Source organism: Mauremys mutica, chromosome 6 (genome assembly GCF_020497125.1).
Source record: "Mauremys mutica isolate MM-2020 ecotype Southern chromosome 6, ASM2049712v1, whole genome shotgun sequence".
In the NCBI taxonomy this organism is placed as follows: Eukaryota; Metazoa; Chordata; order Testudines; family Geoemydidae; genus Mauremys; species Mauremys mutica.
This window is the reverse complement of record NC_059077.1, coordinates 109153457-109175225: the sequence shown is the minus strand read 5'-3', so window position 1 is coordinate 109175225 and position 21769 is coordinate 109153457. Positions and strand designations below refer to the sequence as shown.

The 21769-nt window shown below is 41.8% G+C and overlaps 1 long non-coding RNA gene across 1 annotated transcript in view; it reads right to left on the bottom strand.

Moving 5' to 3' along the window:
• LOC123372340 overlaps positions 1 to 21272 on the bottom strand; it is a 192353-nt gene extending 171081 nt beyond the window's left edge. The window contains exon 1 of the long non-coding RNA XR_006580224.1: positions 21002 to 21272. This is a non-coding gene — a long non-coding RNA (uncharacterized LOC123372340). The remainder of the gene's footprint in view (positions 1 to 21001) is intronic.
• Between the last annotated feature and the right edge of the window lie 497 nt (positions 21273 to 21769).

Below are 21769 nucleotides of genomic sequence, written 5' to 3'. Positions count from 1 at the left end.
AAACTGTACTTCAACAGTCCCAAAGGTAATTTTCTTAATGAAATATCTGGGTGGGAGTTTTATTTTATTGTTCTACAGTCATTGAGCATCTTTGGTGGTGGGGGCAATAAAATTCAACAGTATATACATGCTGTGTTAGTAGATTTTGAAACAAAGCTTTGCCAACGATACTAAAAAAAAAGCTCCATTTCCTAAATACTGGGAGATTTCACTGAGGGCTACCATTAATAGCAGAAGCTGGTCAAATTAGTCATTCCAAACAAATTAGTATTTTTTGTTTGTTTACAAATGATTCACAAACAGGCTGTCAGGCTGGTGAATTTGTTCATTCTTTACAATTATTTCATTAACACTTTCTACAAACAAATTTTTAGCGTATGGTTAGTTCATGAACTTGTCTCTCTGGGTACTAGCACTTTATATTTGGTTACCTGAGTCCCATGGTCTTGTTTTCTGGTCCCTGATTGGAAGACATATTAACAGGAATCGTATATTTCTCTGTAATTAATTTAAAATCTTTGTAACTGTTTAAAGAATATATTACACGAGTAACTATTTTTCAAAATGTCCACTAGACATGGAACCCAATTAATCAAGGTACTTAAACATGTACCCACCTTTACATATGGGAATAGTCCTCTTGACTTTCATGGGACTACTCATGCTTAAAGCTAGGTGCACGCTTAAGTAGTTTGTTGAATCAGGATTATAATGCTAGTATATTTGGCGGTATTAAAGCATGGGTCAAAATAGTGGGTGATCTCGGGTGTCTTTAAATGAGTGTCTTTTTTGAAAGAGAATTTGACACTTTCAGAAACTCCCCAAACTTTTGTGGTGTTTAAATTTGAATCTGGATGCAATTTGAATTTTGAAAGTGTTCTTTATGTTCAAAAGTCTCCATCCTGCAAGGCGCTTAAACATGTGCATAGCTTTAAGTACAAGGGATGACTCCTCTTGCTTAAAAGTTATACATGTGTTTTAAAAAAAGGCTAGTGCATGATCAGGGCCATAATGATCTTGAAATGAAAACCTGGATATTAATAATCCCCCAATTTTGGGGTGTACAAAATGCAGCTAGTGCCTCTCCCTATATTAAGAGTTTGGATTTTAAAGAGGCCAATATTTTCCATTACAAATTATAAAACCACTCTAAACTGAAGCACAACATGAGTTAAATACTCTTGAAGGAGCAGCTAAAAGTGAAAGGGCATTAAAGCCCTCTTTTGCCAAGGATGGGAGAAGATAATCATAGCAAAGAGATTAGAACTCCTGAAGGGTCCATAGGGAATACCACTTTATTGTACTTTTTATAATACAGAAGAATTAAAACTTAAGAGAAAGAATATGTAACACAGCATCATGGGAGCTGCTGGCCACAGCAAATGAGAGGAAGTGAGGTTGGGAGCTCAGTACATTGCTGGAATGAGGTACTGCATTATAAGGCCTGCTTTCAAGGAGAAAAGACTGTTAGTTAAAGTTGACTTTTTCTGAACTAAAGTGGGAGATTGCCATTGAGATGAAAAACTGCAAAGTTGGAGGAATGGCCTTTCTGTCAAAATATGGCTAGTTATTTCTCTGGAACAAGAGCAACAAATAAAGAAAAAATTGTGTGCGTAGACATAAAAGGGTAAACAGTGGAGAGCTTTAAGAAAAATGATGAGTTTTGCAAAAATAAGGGAAAAGAAAAAAGATAAAGTGATGCTTGGAGACTGCACCTCTTTAATCAGTCCCTAAGCTTCATTTGTGCCTGAGCTGGATGCTTGTGACAGTTGTCAAACTGACAGCTTTGGAGAATGAAATCCTCTTGTTATCCACAAAACAGTTACAATGTAGGCTGTGTCAGTGTAATCATCCCCATTCCACTTTTCCAGTGTGCCTTAACCCTGACCTGGAGAGACCATCAGATAGAAGATAGTCTGGTCTCCATGCTTCCTGGGTCCTTGGCCTTTCTGCCGAGTCTGTTGACAAGGGTTCCAGTTTTGCTGGGAACACTTGTTCACTAGGAACAATTCTAAGATCGCCAGTTCATTTACAGTGGTCACTGAACTGTCATCATGTGGTAGCAATTTCCAATGTATTATTCTTTGATAGTTGAGTTCTATTGAAGCAGAGACACAACTATCTGTTGGGGCAGTAAAAATAAAGGGTGTGTTGCAAGATGAACATGAAGATTGATGTTCAAATCCCATTGACCTCAAATGGGACTATGTAGGGCTAACTTATCTTAGGGCTGGTCTACACGGGGGGCGGGGTTCGAACTAAGGGCTGGTCTACACTGGGGGAGGGATCGATCTAAGATACGCAACTTCAGCTACGTGAATAGCGTCGCTGAAGTCGAAGTACCTTGGATCGAATTACTTACCGCCCTCACGGCGCGGGATCGACGTCCGCGGCTCCCCATGTTGACTCCACTACCGCCGTTTGCGTTGGTGGAGTTCCGGAGTCGACAGGAGCGCGTTCGGGGATCGATATATCGCGTCTAGATGAGACGCGATATATCGATCCCCGAGAAATCGATTGCTACCCGCCGATCCGGCCAGTAGTGAAGACGTCGCCTACGATACGCAACTTCAGCTATGCTTTTATGTAGCTGAAGTTGAAGTATCTTAGTTCGACTTACCTGGCCATCCTCACAGCACCCCCATCGACTGCGCTTACTCTTCCTGCCGAGGTGGAGTACAGACGTCGATTAGCAGATCGATTTATCACGTCCAGACGAGATGCGATAAATCGATCCCCGAAACATCGAACATTACCCGCCAATCTGGTGGGTAGTATAGACTTACCCGTAGTATTCCCATAAGCAGGAGGGGCCATAGGCACCTGAACAAGCCCTGGTGCATAGTTACATCCCACAAGTATACTGCAACCTGGAGAAAATTCACCAGAATCCTGCTTCCCATCATGATGGCATCTCCACAGCTGGTCTTGTAGATGTGCCACCTGATTTATAAGCTGATCCTGTTCCTTCCTGTTTTTTTTCCACAACTCTCAGTCTATTTCAAAAACATCTCACTAGATTGCACAGCATGCACCTTATATATATTTTTTTCCTCTTTCAGTTCACATTTCTCACTCTCCAGTGTACTTAAAGGGTCAGATCTCTAGTTTGCCTATACAGGGTCCCTATTCCCAAATTTAGTTCCTGTAACAGTGTGAGATATGATGCAAATGAAAAAAAATGCTAACATAAGAGAAAATGAAAAGAAGTGGAATGTAGGGCCAACTAAGCTGACACAACTTAAGTCAGAACAAGTAACTGCTGAAACAACTAACTATTATGAATATATTTATAGCAAATAAGGGAGGCAGAAACCAACTAAACTAACTGTTGTGAGTATGCTTATAGTAAAAAAAGTAGACAGGAATGCCCTGAAATGATACGCTTGTCTTACACAATCTGCAAAGTGATTGGTCCTGACATGCAAGAAGTTAGGAGCTACAAAAAATGTATGTAAACTATGTAGTGTGAGACATGAATTGGAACTGTGGAATCACCCTGTACCGAAATCCCCTGCATCTGGGCCTGGTCAGTGTGGGCACAGCCTTCTATTGAGGAACCTTGGTCTTATCTAATGGGATATATTTCCAACATCTGGAATGCTGAACATATAAAACTTGTATTACTGAACCCCTGATTCAACAGCTGAGCTGTCTGATCTGCTACCGTTAATGTATGGAAGCTGAGATAGGTCCTTATCTAAAGTAGGATCTAGCTCCCATTAAAGTAAATGGGAGTCTTTCCATTTACTTCAATGGGCTTTGTATCAGTCCCTAATGATGGCCATGATTCAAGAAAGCGCGTAAGTATATGGTTAACTTTAATCATCTCCTTTAAGTCCCACTGAGTTGAAGTTAAGCACACGCTTAAATGCTCTTCCTAAATAGGGTCTGTGTAAGTGATTCTAAGGGCTGTTTTTACTTTGCATATAAAGCCATCATCCAACAAAGCACTGATTTCAAAGTTAAGCATGTGCTTGAGTCCTTCACTGCATAAGGGTCATATTGCATTATGTAGAATCAACAAGCTGAAATACATACCAAAAATTTGCATGTGTATATACAAAGGTCACAGTTAAACATCATTGAAAGATATTACTGTTTGAAGAGAACTTCCCTTATACATAAATGGGGAATATTGCTTTAACACACGATCTCTCTCACAGTGGAAGAAATAGTAAGATCACTATTTACAACATTTTTGCAGATTTGACTGAATCAAATGCCGATAAAGACATGTGGGTCTAACAGTACTGGAAAGTGAAGTCTACTATGCATGACCAGAATGGACTCAGCACTGAATGAATGCCTACAACCAGCCCCTTAGAGAGCCTTCCAAATTCTACCCCTCCGTGGAAATATTACAGAAAGAAAATGTACAGCGTTTCTACAAACAAAGAACAGGAACAGGAAATTTTTAAGCATTCAACGGGCAGTAGAGAAGATTCCACTCTGCAAGTTGTTTCACTAAGGCGGCTGCTAAATGAAAGAGAAGAGATATTGATAGCCCACAGTGCTGACTGATTTGAAAATACATAAGCATTGTGGGGGAAAAAAATAACCCTGTAAAGTGGAGAGAATAAATCTGACAGAGTTAACATTAGTAAGGTCTCTAGGTAAGATTAATTTATTGGAAGAGTGAAAAGAAATGCAAACTGAGGAGTCTGGTAAGTGGATAGCATGAAGCAATACACCATAGTGAAAAGTGGACTGAGAAACAGATCCAACACAAAATCATAAAAAAGATATAAATTAAGGGGATTTATAAAATGGTTTGGAAAACAGTTGTGATCAAATTAGCACAAGGAGGTTTGGAACCCATTTAGCGCTCTCTCAGTGAAGGCATCCATCGGGACTAAAGCTTTTTCACTATACCACATACAAGCATTTTATACAGCAGCATGTTATTATAATACTAATAAAGGTACAACTGGATCATTTAAATATACATGTTAAATAATGTCTCTATTCCTCTCTTGGGCCAGTTAAGTACTAGCAAGCACCTAACATTGAAACGCTGTTCTAAAACTTCTGTCTATATCACAAGGTGGGGGTGGGGGTGAGCCTGGACTGGGACATGAAATGATGCAACTAATCAAAATCATAAATGTTACAGAAGGGGACTGTAGTAGCAGGGTGATGCTGTGCATCCCCCAATAGTTTACTCAGTACTTGCTGTATCTCCCCGTCATATCCATTCAGTAGTTCTTTCCATTTCTAAGTGGACTACCAGGGTGATTTGTGCTCTAATTTAAAGGATCCAGGTGATGAGACTCCAGCAATCCCCTGCAGTGTAACAGAACTCAGAACTAGGAACTAATTCTTACCATTCAACCTAAATTTTCCTCAGTTGTATGTCATTTACCCCACCATATTCATACCCCATCCTAAATCATTTCATTTTCTTATTAGTGTACACACCCTTCTACTCCTTCCAAGGGAGCATATTTTAGACTTGGTCCTAGTTAAGCCTAATTATCATAGAATATCAGGGTTGGAAGGGACCTCAGAAGGTCATCTAGTCCAACCCCCTGCTCAAAGCAGGACCAATCCCCAGACAGATTTTTTCCCCATATCCCTAATTGGCCCCCTCAAGTATTGAGCTCACAACCTGAGGTTTAGCAGGCCAATGCTCAAACTACTGAGCTATCCCTCCCCCCAACCTTTAATGCTTCTAATTTTTCTTCATAAAGAAATCTCTCCACCCCTTATCACTTTCATTGTTTCTCTGAATTGTCTCCATTATTATCTCGTATTAAATATCCAATCGAGGTGCAATATCACCAGTGCCAATGAGAGGATCTGCCCTTAGGCAGAGCCAAAAAGCTCAGGTAAAATAATCCCCAGCCTGCACTTGACAAAGAGTTAATCAAAACAGCAAACCTTTTTGATATTTAAATAAGTTCAGATCATATTTTTCCATTTTCAAATGTCTGCACTCCTCAGGACTGGCCACGCCCAAAAACAGTGAAGGGATGTGAATTGTGTAAATATCGCCAAAGTGGAAGCAGGAGCTATCAGAAATCAATCTATTTAGGTATTTCTAGCATGCTCGATCACTGAGGTATCTAGGCACTCATCTCATGAAAAAAGCAACTGTTCTTGCAGAATTTCCTGATCACTTTTGGAGGTACAAAAGAGGTGAATAGTCTTGGAAAATTTCAGAAAGGGCCCTGATCCAAAGCCCATTGAAGTATCTTCAAAGACTCATATTGACTTTATCTGGCTTTGGATCCAGGCCATATGTACTCAGATTTTGGTGTGCTTATTTAAAGAAGAACTTTTGAATCTTTTGAAATTGACCCATCTCTAGTTATTACCTCCGTGATTCCATGAGGCGATATTTCTGCATTTACAACCCAGTATCACAATGGTTTAAAAAACAAAAACAACAAAAAAATACTGTGTTGTGAACTGATATGTAATTTGCTGTCCATCAATCCTGGTATCATTTTGACATAAATTTACTCTGTTATTTCCATCCCATTAAATATCCACGGTTCAGATTATTCTCCCCAGATGTATTACAGTAGCTTGTATTTTTTCCAGCTTTAATCTCATTTTATTTTGTTTCTATTCTTCTAGCCTCTACAGGTTCCTTTATATTATTTTTCTGACCTCCCTGGTGTCTACAGCACCTTCCAATTCTGCAAATTTAATTAATTTGCTGCTCAGTCTTTTTAGATCATTAATAAAGACATAAAATAAAACTAGGGCTAAGACTGATGTTTACACGACCCCACTGGACATCTTCTTGCCAACTCCTCCTCTCTCCCCCCACCAAACACACACACACACACACACACACACACACTTTTTTTATCCTTATGCTGTGTTTACAATCTCTCAGCCAATTCTCAAGCCATCTGACAGGACTCACATCCAAGTCAATTTGAATTAATTTTTATAGAAATAATAATTGGAGGGGCACTATGTTAAATGCTTTGTTACAGCATCTTAACATCTACTGCATTCTATTATTCAGCAATTTTTCAATCACGGAACAATTTCATTCTAAAGCCTTGTATCTGAACCCACCAAGCTAAGGGCTGGGGCAGGGGGGAGAAGGGGTTAGAGTTAGATACACTCACACAAGCTCTAAGATAGTGCTTTTATTTGGAGATTTCAGACTACTTTACAAAGGAAGTACCATTATCCCCATTTAACATATGGGAAAACTGAGGCACACAGCAACAAAGTGACTTGCCCAAGGTCCCTCAGAAAGCCAATGGCAGAACTAGGCCTAGAACCCATTCCAGTGCCCTATAAACCAATACATTGACACTAAGATGGCATTGAAACCTACTGTACATCAATAATATTGATGTAACAGAGCCAACCAAATGCTTTGCAAACAAAATGGAGTACTTGAGACTTCCTGTGTCAGTGGCAGGACACTCTTAAAAGTGGAACCACTGATTTTGACAGCACTGCAATAGAGTGGCATGATCAAACCCATCAGATGGGTGCATACCAAATGAATCAACGTACACTAAAGTACTTCAGAAAAATTCAATGGATCATTTTGAGATATAAGATTAAAAAGATAATTGTCATATTTTCATTCAGTGGAAAGGGTACATGCATTTTTATTTTGCCCTCAAATGCTTTTAAAAAAAAAAAATCATGAGAGGAAGGTAATAGCATCCAGGGGCGGCTCCAGGACCCAGCACACTAAGCGCGTGCTTGGGGCAGCAAGCCACTGGGGGCGCTCTGCCGGTCGCCATGAGGGCGGCAGGCAGGCTGGTCCCGCGGCTTCGGCAGACCTCCTGCAGGCAAGCCGCCGAAGGCAGCCTGCCTGCCGTGCTTGAGGCGGCAAAATGCCTAGATCCACCCCTGATAGCATCCCATTTATTCGAAATCTATTAAACTAAATTAACTCACAATTGATTAGCCCCATACCGGGTGACGAGCTGACAATTTAAGCAGATGCTCCTGGTGTCAAAGAAACAGACAGTTGCACATCTAAAACACTCCCTTTCCATAATAATTGCTGAAATTTCATCCATCATTCAGTACTCTTACGAGAGTATATCAGAAACTATTGCTATTGCACATATAAAGAGCAGCATGGTTACTCTCAAACTGTTACAAATCTAGAAACACTGACATCTATTCATCTAACAGCAGGACAGACTGATTGCAAAGAGTGTGGAATGTTGCAAGATGAAAGGGGTTTTTGAGGGGTTTTTCTCTCTCAGAAAAAAAGTTAAGAAAGTAAGGGCAAATTTTATGTTAATATAATATTAAGAACTCACAATAACAAGAAGTCAGGATTTGCAAAACTAAAAGCACTGTAGCCATGAAGCTACTCAGGATTTATATCAGTGTCAATGAAAGGAAAATTTTGCCCAATTATCCTGAACATGTTTTTCTTGTTAAATATACACTTGGTACACCAGTTCCTTTCCCCCTATTTATACGATACGTTATAAAAGCCCCGCACAAGTCTGTTCTGCATTGAACAGCACTCGATTTACAAACATTGCTATTATTCCAGCCTCTTCCTTCCATTCTACACAATGGCCATACCTTCCTCCACACATGGAATGCCCTTCCTGAGCTCATCCACAAGGCCATTTCTCCCTCTATATAAGGCTATGTCTACACTACCCGCCCGGGTCGGCGGGTAGCGTTCGACTTCTCGGAGTTCGATATATCGTGTCTCAGCTAGACGCGATATATCGAACTCTGAACGCGCTCCTGTCGACTCCGGAACTCCACCACCGCGAACGGCGGTGGCGGAGTCGACGGGGGAGCCGCGGACTTCGATCCCGCGGCGTCTGGATGGGTGAGTAGTTCGAACTAAGGTAGTTCGAGTTCAGCTACGCTATTCGCGTAGCTGAACTTGCGTACCTTAGTTCGACCCCCGCCCCTAGTGTAGACCAGGCCTTAGAGTCCCTCACAAAGACCCACCTCTGTCATGGTGCTCATGGGAAAGTCACTGCTGCCAATATTAAACTTGGAGTGATTTGGAGATGTCCTATTTCAATAATAACTATACATCATTCACACCACATAACTGTACATATGTTGCCCCCTATCTCCTACCCTCCATTTATTTGTTGGTCTTCAGATTCTGAGGTGCTTGGGGAAAGTAATGTGCCTCCTACTCTGTTTGGAAAAGGTGACCAGGCGCACCACTCACCGCTAGTCTGGTGCCTCCTCCTGGCCATTCTGGGGATTAGCTCATCAGGTCAAACTTCATTCCCATAGCTGCATGCCATCATTCAAACTCTCTGTGGTCTGCAGCCCTCTCATCCTCTTCGTGACTAAGCCCTCCAGACAGATCCCCCAGTGTTCCCCCACTTCTGGGGTATATCAAAGTCTTCCCTTCAGCAGCCCTAGGCAGTCCTCCCATTCACTGCCTGAGGTGCCACTCTTTCAGTGGCTGGTAAGGAAACCCAGACCCGCTCTACTCCGCATTCCAATCCAGCGACCCTCAACCCAGCAGTTCGGGATTGTACTCTCTCAGCCATCACTGCTCCTTCCCTGGACTGCTTCCTGCCACACCCGGCTCCCCATCTTACTCTGGGTGTACCAGCTCCAAACCCTCCTCCCTCTTCTAAAGGAGTGACTGTCCTTTCCCAGCAGCAGCCTCTGGCTGTTGCCAGCTCCCTGCCTATTCCTGCACAGCTGAACCTGCTTGCAATCAATTCCCTGCACGCAGGCTTTTCCTCCAGGTGCAGCCTGTGGAGTTAATAGGCCTACCTGGTCAACTTAACCCTTTCCGGTCCTGTGTATGGTGGACACCCCATCAAAGTCTAACATTTTGTGACTGCTACCAGAAATAATAATATTGCATAGGAGATCCAATGTGGCCAGATAAACGTTCCTGACAGAACGTTTTTGTGTTTATGTCTGACTTAACAGAGATTTCAGCTGTTCAGCATTCTCACTGCATTAATGTAGCCTGTCCTATTTTGTATTAAAGAGTTTCTTAATCAGAATTACTGATTGGCTTGATTATATTGATGCTGGGTGTTTTGGTTTTTTTTAATATTGCCTTATACTCTTAGCTACAGGAGATGTATACTAGCCTGCATGTTACTGAACATAATGTGTGCACAATTCAGGGGATCAGATTGGATGACTCGACTACATAAAATTATATGTATTGTATTTTACTTGTGCAAATGGAGTCTTCCAATGCAGCATTTAACTGCCATTGCCATTAGTTTTGCTAATAACATTTCCTTAGGCCTATTATATAACCATTGATTTATGTACACATACACGGGGTGCTGGAACAATTTGTATAGTCGGGGTGCTGAAACCCATTGAATAGAACTGTAAACCCTGTATATAATGGAAACCACTTCAAGCCAGGAAGTACAGCAGCACCCTAGTTCAGGACGTATGCGCGCACACACATACACACACATCCCTGTACTTTCATATATTTTATATACGCATGCATGAGTAACTCGGTCAGAATCCTTTTCTATATTAACTAGTACTGCACACAAGAAAGTAAGAGAGAGATGGGAAGGAGCTGAGAGGATTTCATGCTTCATATTATTTGTGGACAAGGTCCACTTTTGGGTGATTAATATCTGCACCTGATGGAAGTGTGGTTTCAATTATGCATTTGAATTATGGATTAGGGCTCTTGTCATTTCTTGCTCTTCTCCTTGCTTACTCGGTAAACTGCAAACAGATAAATAGCTGTCTTCTGTTAGAGTGTCTTCTCTGTTTTCAAATTGAATTCATATTTGTCCTAATAAGAGGTATGGTTACCAGACACGTGACAGCTAAGATGCATCATTGCTATCGATTTCCTAAATGACCATCTCAGACGGAAAAGGCCGGGGAACCCAACTGGCCAGTAGGGTCCCAGGTGTAAAGCACTTTAAAGTTGTGTGCAGCCATACTTTTTCCCTTTTGCAATTCTATAAGGTTTTCTTTCAAGTTTATTAAAAGGACAAATTTCCATTGGTCCAGCAATTCATATTTACAAATGTTTGCTCACACGAGCAGAATTCAGCAGCAGCAGCAGCAGTAGAAGTGTACTTGCAAGGTCTGAAAGCTGTTTATGCCACACATGGTAGCATAGTGCAGTTGGAAAAGGAGCATGTGGCAGGCGACAGTGGCTTAAGCCTTCAATTTGTTACACACCCAGCATTACCCCTCGTCCCTCAGCTTTACAGTTTCTCCTGTACTTATTCGTCCCTTAAGGGCCCCATAATATTTTCTGCTAGTATCACAGCACTGAACAGCGGAATGCCTCCCATTAGTTTGTGAAGTCGCAATATGAAGTAGTAGTACTTGCACTCTCCTTCCATTAAACATGGGTAATACGGTACTGCAGAAAAGGGTTCTTTGTATTTTACGTTCCCACACCAAGGGGCAGCTGGTATTTAAAAGGAGGTTTCGAATAATGGAATACTGTGCCGTGATAGAAAGGCACTGAAGATGGCCTAAATGATGTTCTTCTTTCTGCTCTCATTCAGAGAATATATGAGATTCCATCACAAAAGAGGAGTAAATTTAATGAAAGACTACCAAGCGATTCAGAATATTTCAACACTAATAGATGATGAATATAGTCTACAGAGATATATCATGACTGGACGGATATTTATCTATCACATTTGTCTGCGTGAGCTTCAGAAAATAAGAGCTAAAAATGAGAAAAAGCATCCAACAGTGCTATGTTGGTAATGAATAATGACATAACACAAGTCTCTTTAGAAAAACAAATGACTGGGTTGAGTCTCATGTAAGCCTGTATCCTTTCTCTTTTCTGACAAATCCTTAAGTCATGGGAGTTGAGAGAAAGGAAAAATGTACAATCTCCCCTTCCCTGCCCATCATCAACCACCATACTGTTGTTTTGTCTCACAGTCAGAACCATCCATCCAGATTGTGCACCTACCAAAGCCAACAGTGACACACAAGGAAAATACACTCTGCTTTATAAAGTATGTCACAATTCTATTTCTATGACTAAGTCACAGATAAAAGCCAAGAAGGCCAGGAGTTGCTAGAGATAATGCAGTATCTACGGCAACACTAAATTTAACTGAACTCCAGTATTTGAAATATCAGAGGGGTAGCCGTGTTAGTCTGGATCTGTAAAAAGCAACAAAGAGTCCTGTGGCACCTTATAGACTAACAGACGTATTGGAGCATAAGCTTTCGTGGGTGAATACTCACTTCGTCAGATGCAGTATTTGAAATGTTTGAGTGCTTTCCTTTAGCTACTGAGACATCAGTGGACTGTCCCTCTCCTAGTGACTGTATGGTTACAATTTGTTCAGAGTGAGCAATGCCATAGTCCTTACACAGGCCAAACTCCCAAAGAACCCTACAGAAGGATTACAGCATCAGATGCACAGGTATGGTCAGCCATTTCTTGAGGACAATGAGAACATATACTGTTTGAAGTAAAATACATTTGGAAAACTATGACATGATAAATATGCAAGTTTGAAAAAATCACATATAGATACACAGTCAAGATTTTAACACAACATGTGGGCCTACACTTAGGTTCTCAAGTCCATATTATGGCCCCTATAGCTCCTACAATTTAGCAAAATTATCCAGCTAAGTTTGCAGATTTAATAAGTTCAGAGAATTTGGATAAATTGTGTATACCTATAGACTTGAACTTCAGGGTGCTTATCTAAAATGAACTTAAATTCCAAGCCATTTGAAATTCACTCATTATTTTATGGATCAGTTTATAGTTTTGAGCCTGAGCCAATTTTGAATTGTAGAGCTCCTAAAAATTATCAGCTCTGACTATGTCTCATTAAAGTTATTTACTATATATGCAGTTTACTCTTTATTCATAAAACATATTCATTACCATTAACATTTTGGGCATAAAACAGTATCTTCCATCCAAGGATCGCAAAGCATTTTATGGACATTAAGGAACTTAAACTCACAACACTAAGTATTATCAATCCTCATATTACAGAAGACCCAGCAATATAGAGCAATTTGCCCATTGTCACTCGGAAATTCTTTGGCAGAGCAAGGAACAGAACCAGGTTCTCCCATTCTCAGTCCTTTGCTTTAGCCCTAAGACCATTCTCGAGTATGTCTGACCATCTGCCCAGTACAGGGTAGAGTGCACTGGCCTAAAGCTCAAAAGTCATCCATTAGTTGCATGATAAACTTTGTATTTGAAAATATACTGAACATCCAATTCTTAGGTGCACAATCACGAGCTTTAAGCATGCTGGTTGTACACCAACTAGCAAGTAGGGGGCCCATTTTGCTTGGCACTATACAAGACCTTACCATCTACAATAGACAAGACAGACAAATAATGGAAGCAGAAACAAAGTCACAGATATGTGAAGTAAATTACCCCAGGTCACACAGCAGTCAGTAGTACAGATGGGACTAGAACCCAAGACTCCCAACTGCCAGGCCAGTGTCCACTGTACCATACGACCTCCCCTCAGAGTGGTAATAAGACTAGGAATCATCTCTTGCTCTCAATGGATGGAGGACAGACGTCCATTCTCTGGCTCTCTCTGCGGTGTGTGACATGGCTAATCATGAGATGCCTAAGACAGAAGGCAGAAGTCAAGGGCAATGCACTAAAATGATTTGATTCCTTCGTGGGGGCATGCACCAAGTGGCAGAGCTAATTGGGAGGGGGGCACCTCCCCCTGTCAGCCTTTAAGTAATGTGTGGTATCTTTTCAAGCCAATACCATATAATCAAAGGGAGCACCATCAATGACCCATTGTCTCCCTGGGCTCCACCAGTGCTCAAAACCTAGCTGTAGTCTGTATGCACCCAAAGGGTAGTGGTCAGTAACTGTTATTCTGCCACCAGTCCCTCCACCTGCAGAGTCCCACAAGGGCCAATTCTCCACTGTTCAACATCCACATAAACCCACTAGAGAGCGGGCAAGAGGATAGAGGCCTAATCACCAGCAATTCACAGACAGCACACAGCTCTGTGTCCTTCACAACATATAATATTACAATTTTGTGACGTACACAATGCCTTAAGAGTCACTATGCACATGTGTGTATTGATGTATCAGAGGGGTTCTCAATCTTATTCTTTCTTAGCCCCGCCTTCCCTTCCCCCCCCCCAAACATGCTATAACATTTCCACAGCCCGTCTGTGCCACAACAACTATTTTTCTACATATAAAAGCCAGGACCAGCGTTAGGTGATAGCAAGCAGGGAAGTTGCCTGGGGTCCCACTCTATTGGGGGGTCCTGTGAAGCTAAGTGGCTCAGGCTTTGGCTTCAGCTCCAGGCAGTGGGGCTTCAGCTTTCTGCCCTGGGCCCCCGCAAGTCTAATGCTGACCCTGCTTGGCGGACCCCCTGAAACCTGCTCGGTGGCCCTCGGACCCCTGGTTGGGAACCACTGATGTAGTATTCTTCAGTTTTCTTCAGTTGGCTAAAAATAAAATGTAATGAATCATGTATTTAAAAACAAAACAAAACAAAAACAAATTCTCTCTCTATATATATATCTCCCATATACACACACTCAAAACCTGCTAGATCAATGTCTCATAAGCAGGTCTCCCATTCCCCCATTTCCATTAGAAAAAAATGATGCAGGAGCAACCCTTTCAGATTGCCAGCTGGTGACAAAGCACCAGGCTATTGAGACTTCAGCAACCCTTTCTTACTGTTGCTATAGTACTTCTTTGTTGCTTCTTTTTAAGATAGACGAATGCCCCACCTTTTATCATGTGCTGTCATTTTACTACTGGAAGAAGCATTTGCAAACAGAACAGGGTGTATCTGTTGATCCATCTGAAACTCACTCCCATCTCAGAGTTAATGAGAATGCTCTTCCAGAGGTTTATTAAATTCCTTCAGCAGTTAGTCATTTTCCCCTCCTGTTCTGATATTAAGGAAAGCGCTTTAAAAAGGGCAATTTATCATTAAGTCTGCAAATCAGACCCTGACGAAATTCCGTACAAGCCAGCAAATGTAGCTACTTTACTTCCAGCTGTAAAACAGGTAGACTAACAAAGCAGAATTGCTGTTACAAACCCAAGAGACAGAGTGAATGAGGGGGGGAGGGAGGGAGAAAAGAAAAAAAAGGCAATTAAGCTAATGCAAGTTGGGTGTCACAAGGTTATAGATATTTCAAGAGCTGAGCAATTTACCGTCTGGAAAAAGAGGAGAGCTCTTGCATAAAATGTCCCCCAGTTCAGATTTATTATGCTTTTAGTTGTGTTATATGTGATACAATTAGCAGGAGGTGCCAATAAGGCATTCTCTCAAGGACGTGGTCATTCCGTACCATCTGTTATTAATTGCATTGTCCTTTCCACAGCCAGCTAGAGGGGAAAAAGTTCTCTAGAAGCACCTGCAAATTCTCACTGTATGATGACTAGAATTTAAAAATACCTAAAGCAGAGCTTGGGGTGGAGGGGAAGGATTGTACATGTCTGCAGATCTGCTTATCAGAAGTCTGAGAGGAAAACAAAACATGTGAATAAAGGACCTTGGTGTAGCCTAGTTGACAGTTGCACTGATTTTTTTTATTTAAATTTTAACTTTCAACTTAATTGATATCTGCTCTGTAAAAATATGTTGCAGAAATTAAAAAGAAACAATTAAAGCCTACCACTGGAAATATAGCTGTAGCGTACATGGTTTGGTGACAATATGGAAGTTTTAATAGCCTTCATTTGCATGTCCCCCTATGCCGCTCATAAAATCAGGAACCAAAGATAATAAAGACCGACTGCTACTTTTTTGACGGGGGAGGCATAAAGGAGGGAGTAGAAATAAAATCTTACACCGAAAAGCATCACTTTCTGAAAACTATTGGTGGCTATAAACTGTGCAGTCTTATTGACCGTGTATCCCTGTTATTCTGGTTACTGGTATTTAGATACTATGATGAGGGATGCCCATGGAATAGCTAGGTTTAAAAAAAAATGGACTAAGCTTCTATGTTAAACAAAAATCCTTGTACGTATAATCACTATTAATCTTTTACATGGTTACACAGAAAAGATTCTAAATATCTTATTTACTGATCACCCTTCAGACTGCTTTTTCTTTGCATGTCACTTATCTTGAGGAGTTGTGACTGATTATTTAGGGCTACACTGTAGCCCATCTTGTATGCCTATGCAGGAGAGTAAGACGCTGCCTTATTCCCCTGCACTGGCTACCTAGACCACATGGAGGGGACCAGCCTTTGGGGGATGGCCACGTCCATCCACCATGCAGGTGGGTGGGGAATGGAAGGCTCTGACCTAAACACCCCAGGCAGCACAGCTGAGCTGCTGTATATTGTGATGTGTACAGGTGCAAGATACAGTCTCTCTAGAGCAGCAGGAAACCAAGAATAAGAAAGTCACAATCATGGTTTTGCTCCTGGGCAAGTGCAGCTACACATGGCCCCATCCCCGGGGCTTGCAGCAAAGCCACAAGTGTCATTGTTGCATAGTGCTGTTTGAGGCAGCAATTTGCATTTTTATTTCAGATTCATGGGCATTTAACTGGAAAGCAAAATCTGGACTCTTACATCTGTAATTTACCTACTAATTATCAGTACTGGTGTTGAAAACCAACAGTTTTAAAATAAAGGATAATTATACCAGTTATGGCAAAACTTCAACAGGAGTAAGAAGAGGTCATACTTTAAGGTTCAACCCTGAAAGGGCTTAATTCTCTTCTGAAAGGTGTTGGGTCCCCTCAAATCCCACTGACTATAATGCAAACTGAGGGAACTCAGCACCTTGCAGGGTCAGCCCCCTCAACAGAAATAAGGGTACGCAGAGCACAATGAATAAGGGAGAAAGGAGGGAAGAGTGATAACAGTCAAGAATGCGCAAGGGAGCACAGCGGACCTTGTAAGCTGTTTGGGTTGGTATATTTCTGTTTGCTACTTTGGCCATGTGCCATAAACACACAAGTCTGGAACCGAGATTTGCCTGGGAAGTGCGTCAAAAGCTGTGACTCTTAAAGAGGGATTTGAAGGAGGAGACCAAGGTTGCTTAATGCAAAGGAAAAAAGGAGGTGGTTTTAAATGTACGGGGCAAAATAATAAAAGGCAGGAAGCAAGCGGCATGATCCTACAGTCCCTCTTAAAGCAAAACTCTCATGTAGCAGATAGAGAACAGGTGCATAGTGTAGGGACAGGAGTGTAACAGGCAAGGCAGAGAGACTCATCTGTCTGATTCTCACGTGTATTCCTTGTGCAACGCTGAAGCATCTAGGTTTCCCACACTGAGGCAAATGTTTACATATCAAAAACCCCCACACACAAACCCACACTTCTCTTCTCACTACATTATGTTATGTAAACCACCCTATCAGCCATTTTGTCTTTTTCTTTAAGCCCCCAAAATAATGTGATGGTTTCCTTTTAAAAATATCAGTTTATGAATAATTCAGCTGAGATACAATGTTTAAAAAGAAATACAATTTCAGAAGTATTTAACCTTAGGTACTGCACCCTGCAACTACTAAATTCACTGTAGTACACTTCTGTAATTGTTACATTAAAATCTTTAATCAAATTAAGGTGGCATGTGAAAGCCTGCAAGATTGTATCATTACATCATTATTCCATAACATGAGCTTAACTACTCAGTCTCTGGACTGGCCTTCATTGAAAATTGTTAAAGAAAATGAGCTCCTCATAGCTGACCGAGCAGTACTGCTGTAATTGGTTCAGTTTGTTACTGTTAGAACTGAATTCCTGTTTTTAAGGGTTTGTAATTCAAGCAGTAATGTGTAAAGGTTATGAAATGTGATGATTTTTCAGGTGGCCTATATGCCTGGTCTAAATATAAAAATCAAATATCTTCTGAGAAGTCCACACATACCTATCAGAATTCATAACATATGGAATGCCAGGAAGGGCTCTGCAGACTACTGGTTGTCCAATGACCTTTTCTGGAGAACTATTTGTCTATTGGACAGGTATGAAATTGACCTGTTTATGGAGTGAGGGCATTCACTCCCACAGAAAATACTTGGGAGGGATTTTTGCATTAGATGGAAACTGTGTGGCTGCCCCAGATTGGCACCCTAAAGCTACAGATACTGCAAAATCCATCTAGACCTCAAGTTACCTGTTGGCAGACATGACTAGCTGCACAAAGACCCTATTATTATAATTATGATAGAATCCAAAAGCCCCATCTTTCTGGGTGTTGTGCAACTGAAAATAAAGTGAGAGTTCCCTGCTCTGGAGAGTTTACCTGTGCCTTTGTGTTGCCTCCAGTCACGCACAGCTCTGCCACCTCCTTGTCAGAATATCTCTGCCCAAGGCTTCCCTTGGCAGTGGCTGTAATAGGATGAGTGGAACTGGAAAAGGAAGGTCAGGTTTCAGGATGGACTTACTTTGGGGTGACACCAGGGCTCAGGAATGAACACCAGGGTTGGGCTGGTAGCTGATAAATTCTAGAGCTTCAGCACATAACAGGCTTCTTAGGGTGCCTAATAAAAATCTCTTTCTTACAACTCTGCCTGCCTGTTGTAACAACAGCTGCCCATGGAACTCTTGTTCTCCATATCAGGCGAGGGTTAACAGCACAAAGAGGCAGATGTACTCAGAAGTTAATGCTGCCTTAGGCACAACGCAAGGCCTGTTTCCCACCCTACACAGAAATCCCTGATCCCATGGTGCACCCTCTGTAGGGGGAGCTACTGATCTCACTTCCATGCAGGGAGTGGGGGACAGCCTGTGTGTGCAAACCCAAGGGCACAACCTGAGATTTATGAAACATTTCATAGGGCCCTCAATCATCGGGCACTTCCATTATTTATTTATTTATTATGTTTCCCCATTTCCCCACACATCTTTAACCACATTTTGCACATATGCAAAAAGATACACCCTCCCTCTTTGTTGAAATACTGCATTCTGCGGCAAGAATTCTGAGGGAACTACTGCCATTTCTCTGTGCCCATCACACGTGCCGCTGATAGGGATAAACTAATATAAGAGCATTAAAAGAAAGGATATGTACTACAAAAATTCCATTGATATAATGCTGAGACTGGAAAAGTGGTCTTAAAACGTGGTAATGGATTGATAGCCCTAGAGACTCTACAAAGTAGCTAAATAATAGACTTGAGCGAGGCCATCTGCCCCCTTCTATTCTGGGGAACAGATGGGCACAAATGGGCATACTTTTTGCCTCAAAGGGCCTTGAAAGAACATATACAGGGGAAATGCAGCTATGTGGTATCATGCCATGGCACCAGGAAACCCCCACCAGACATTCTACGCTACTTACACAGTAATGCCACAGGGTATGGTCTGAGAGAAGGGGGAATCAGGGTTGCCAACTCTCCAGGATTGTCCTCGAGTCTCCAAGAATTAAAGACTAATCTTTAATTAAAGATTATGCCATGTGATGAAACCTCCAGAAATACGTCTAACCAAAACTGGCAATCCTAGGGGGAATAGCCAGTGTGCACAGATTATTGTCCCGGGGGCGGTTACACTGTGTACATTAACACTGACCAAGTCACTCGTGTAAAATAGGTTGAAACCATCCATTTAGGCATCTTCAGATAGGTGCAGAGACTTACAAATCCCATTCATGGCTGTCAGCTGCATGGGCTGGTCTTTGGGAACAGCAAGGGGCCTATCAACATGAGCAGCACGGGTAGGTATATTGGCTCCATTGACCCACTGTATTAGCAGAGCCCAGAGCATTACACACACTGCTGCTGTTTCCCCAGTGGCCCTCTACACTGTTGGCCCTATTTATTTTGGCCTCCCTGGGCCCTCCGCAGCTCCTCCAAAACCATGGAATGCTTTGTAGTAAAAGGAAAATAGATGACTAGGGATCAAGCCGCTTTGGAAGGTCTCAGAACAATATCCGCACTGGAAATGGGTGAACCTTATGGAGCCAGAGTCTGAGAGCCTCTTAAATGGATTAAATTAGTCACATTGTTCTCCATATTAATGTCCAATCATTTATGAATCCAGCTAAGCTCTTGCCCTCAGTGATCTCCTTTGGCAATGAATTCCACGGCCTAAATGTTCTGGACAATTTTGAACAGAACTGAATGTTCATCAGTTTTGAACCTACCACCTTTCAATTTAATTGAATGGGCCCATGCTGTAAAGCAAGCAAAGGTGAACAGAAGATTTCTGGTCCACCTTCTCTAGCCCATGATAAACGTATACAAAATAATGCTAGTCCCCCACTCCATTTAATGCAGAAGGTGTATTTGCTACCATATCCTAATACAAGCTCACATCTAGTTTCTGCTCCTTGTAAAGCCTAGCTCTTGTTTGGCATTTAGTATTTCCCCACCCATGGAATATAAGATTATTTTAGAGTATTTTAGATTATTTCTCCAGCTTGAATCTCATGTTGCTATTCGTTAGCATTACTTCTAGAGTTTCTAGGTCCTGTTGTATTAATTTTAGGTCCTTGTTCATGTTTGTACTACTCCCCAACAGCAACACCTCCCTCCTCCCCAATTTAGCATCATCTGCTAATTTAATGAATAAGCCCTTTTCTAATTCCAGTCTATTAATGAAGATGTCATATCAAGTGTGTCTTATTGTGACAGAGGTATGTTACCAATCCGCCTGGGGCTTCAGGTGATCAGGCTGAGGGCGCGGGATCTTTAGGGGAGGAGATGAAGGAGCACACCATGTGACTAAGTTTAAAGCTTTATTAACCAAACAACAGCGGTGAGTGCTGGGTGTGCCCCACGTCACTCGGAGGGAAGAAGAAAGCGTTAGTGCCCGAGCCCTAATCCATTTTCATACTTACACACGCACAACACAAGGCTGGCCAAGCCTGGGTGTAACATAAGAAGAAGAAGGGAAGGGTAGATGAGAGTTCTGCCCTGTGCACAGGTCATCTAGGGTCCACTGTAAATCTCCGACTTGCTTCAGTTCTTGGGAGGGTTTTAGGCCCTAGGTTTTTCTGGGGGCATTTTCATCCAGGGACCCTCATCCCCCGTGCTTTCGGTACCAGTCCAAACCGGCCTTCCGTGGCTCCCTTAGTTTCCCCAAAACGCACTAGTCTCAGTGTCACGAGACTGTTGTTCTGCAACTCACTGACCTTCGCAGTCTTACAAGTTTTGCACCTCTTCAGTTCTGTCTGTCTGTTCTCCTGTCTCACGGCTGGCTGTGGTTGAGACACAGGCTTCTGGCTGTTTGGCAGCAGAGAGCTTATTTGTGTGCGCTGGCCTTGGGCTGCAGTTTCATTCCTTATCTTCAGGCCTAGCTGGATCATCGAGTTAACCCATTCCTTTCTCCCTTCCTCCCCCTTCGGCCTCTTGTAACCTGCAAAGGAATCTTCCACTCCACACTCACACTTTCAACCCTTCTAAAGATACTTTCCAATGCATATAAAGACATTAGCAATATACAAAGCTGGTGCTGACACAGGGGACCCCATGCGGGGGGGGCGGGGGGGGCATTTTATTGTGACACTATCACAAATCCCCAAGAGACCCCTAACAAACATCTCCCACTGCTCAATACACTTTTTTTGTGTGTATGCACGTGTATCATTTATGGTCTTTTATTCAGCTTCCATATATTTAAGATAATGTGAATGATTTATTTTTCAAGTGAGATTTTATGAGATTCCCTTATCAACTGTTTCATTGGAGTGCAGCTGTATCACTCACTGCATTAAATTCATCCACTAAACGTATAATTTAATTAAAAAATATCAAGTCTGATCACTTGTTCTTTATAAAGCCATGATGCTTATTGTTCAAGTTTCTATTATCCTCTAGATGCTTGCAATTGTCTCTAGTATTTTACTAGAGATTAAAGTAAGGTGTACTATGGGGAAGCACTTCAGGAGACCTGGGTTCCA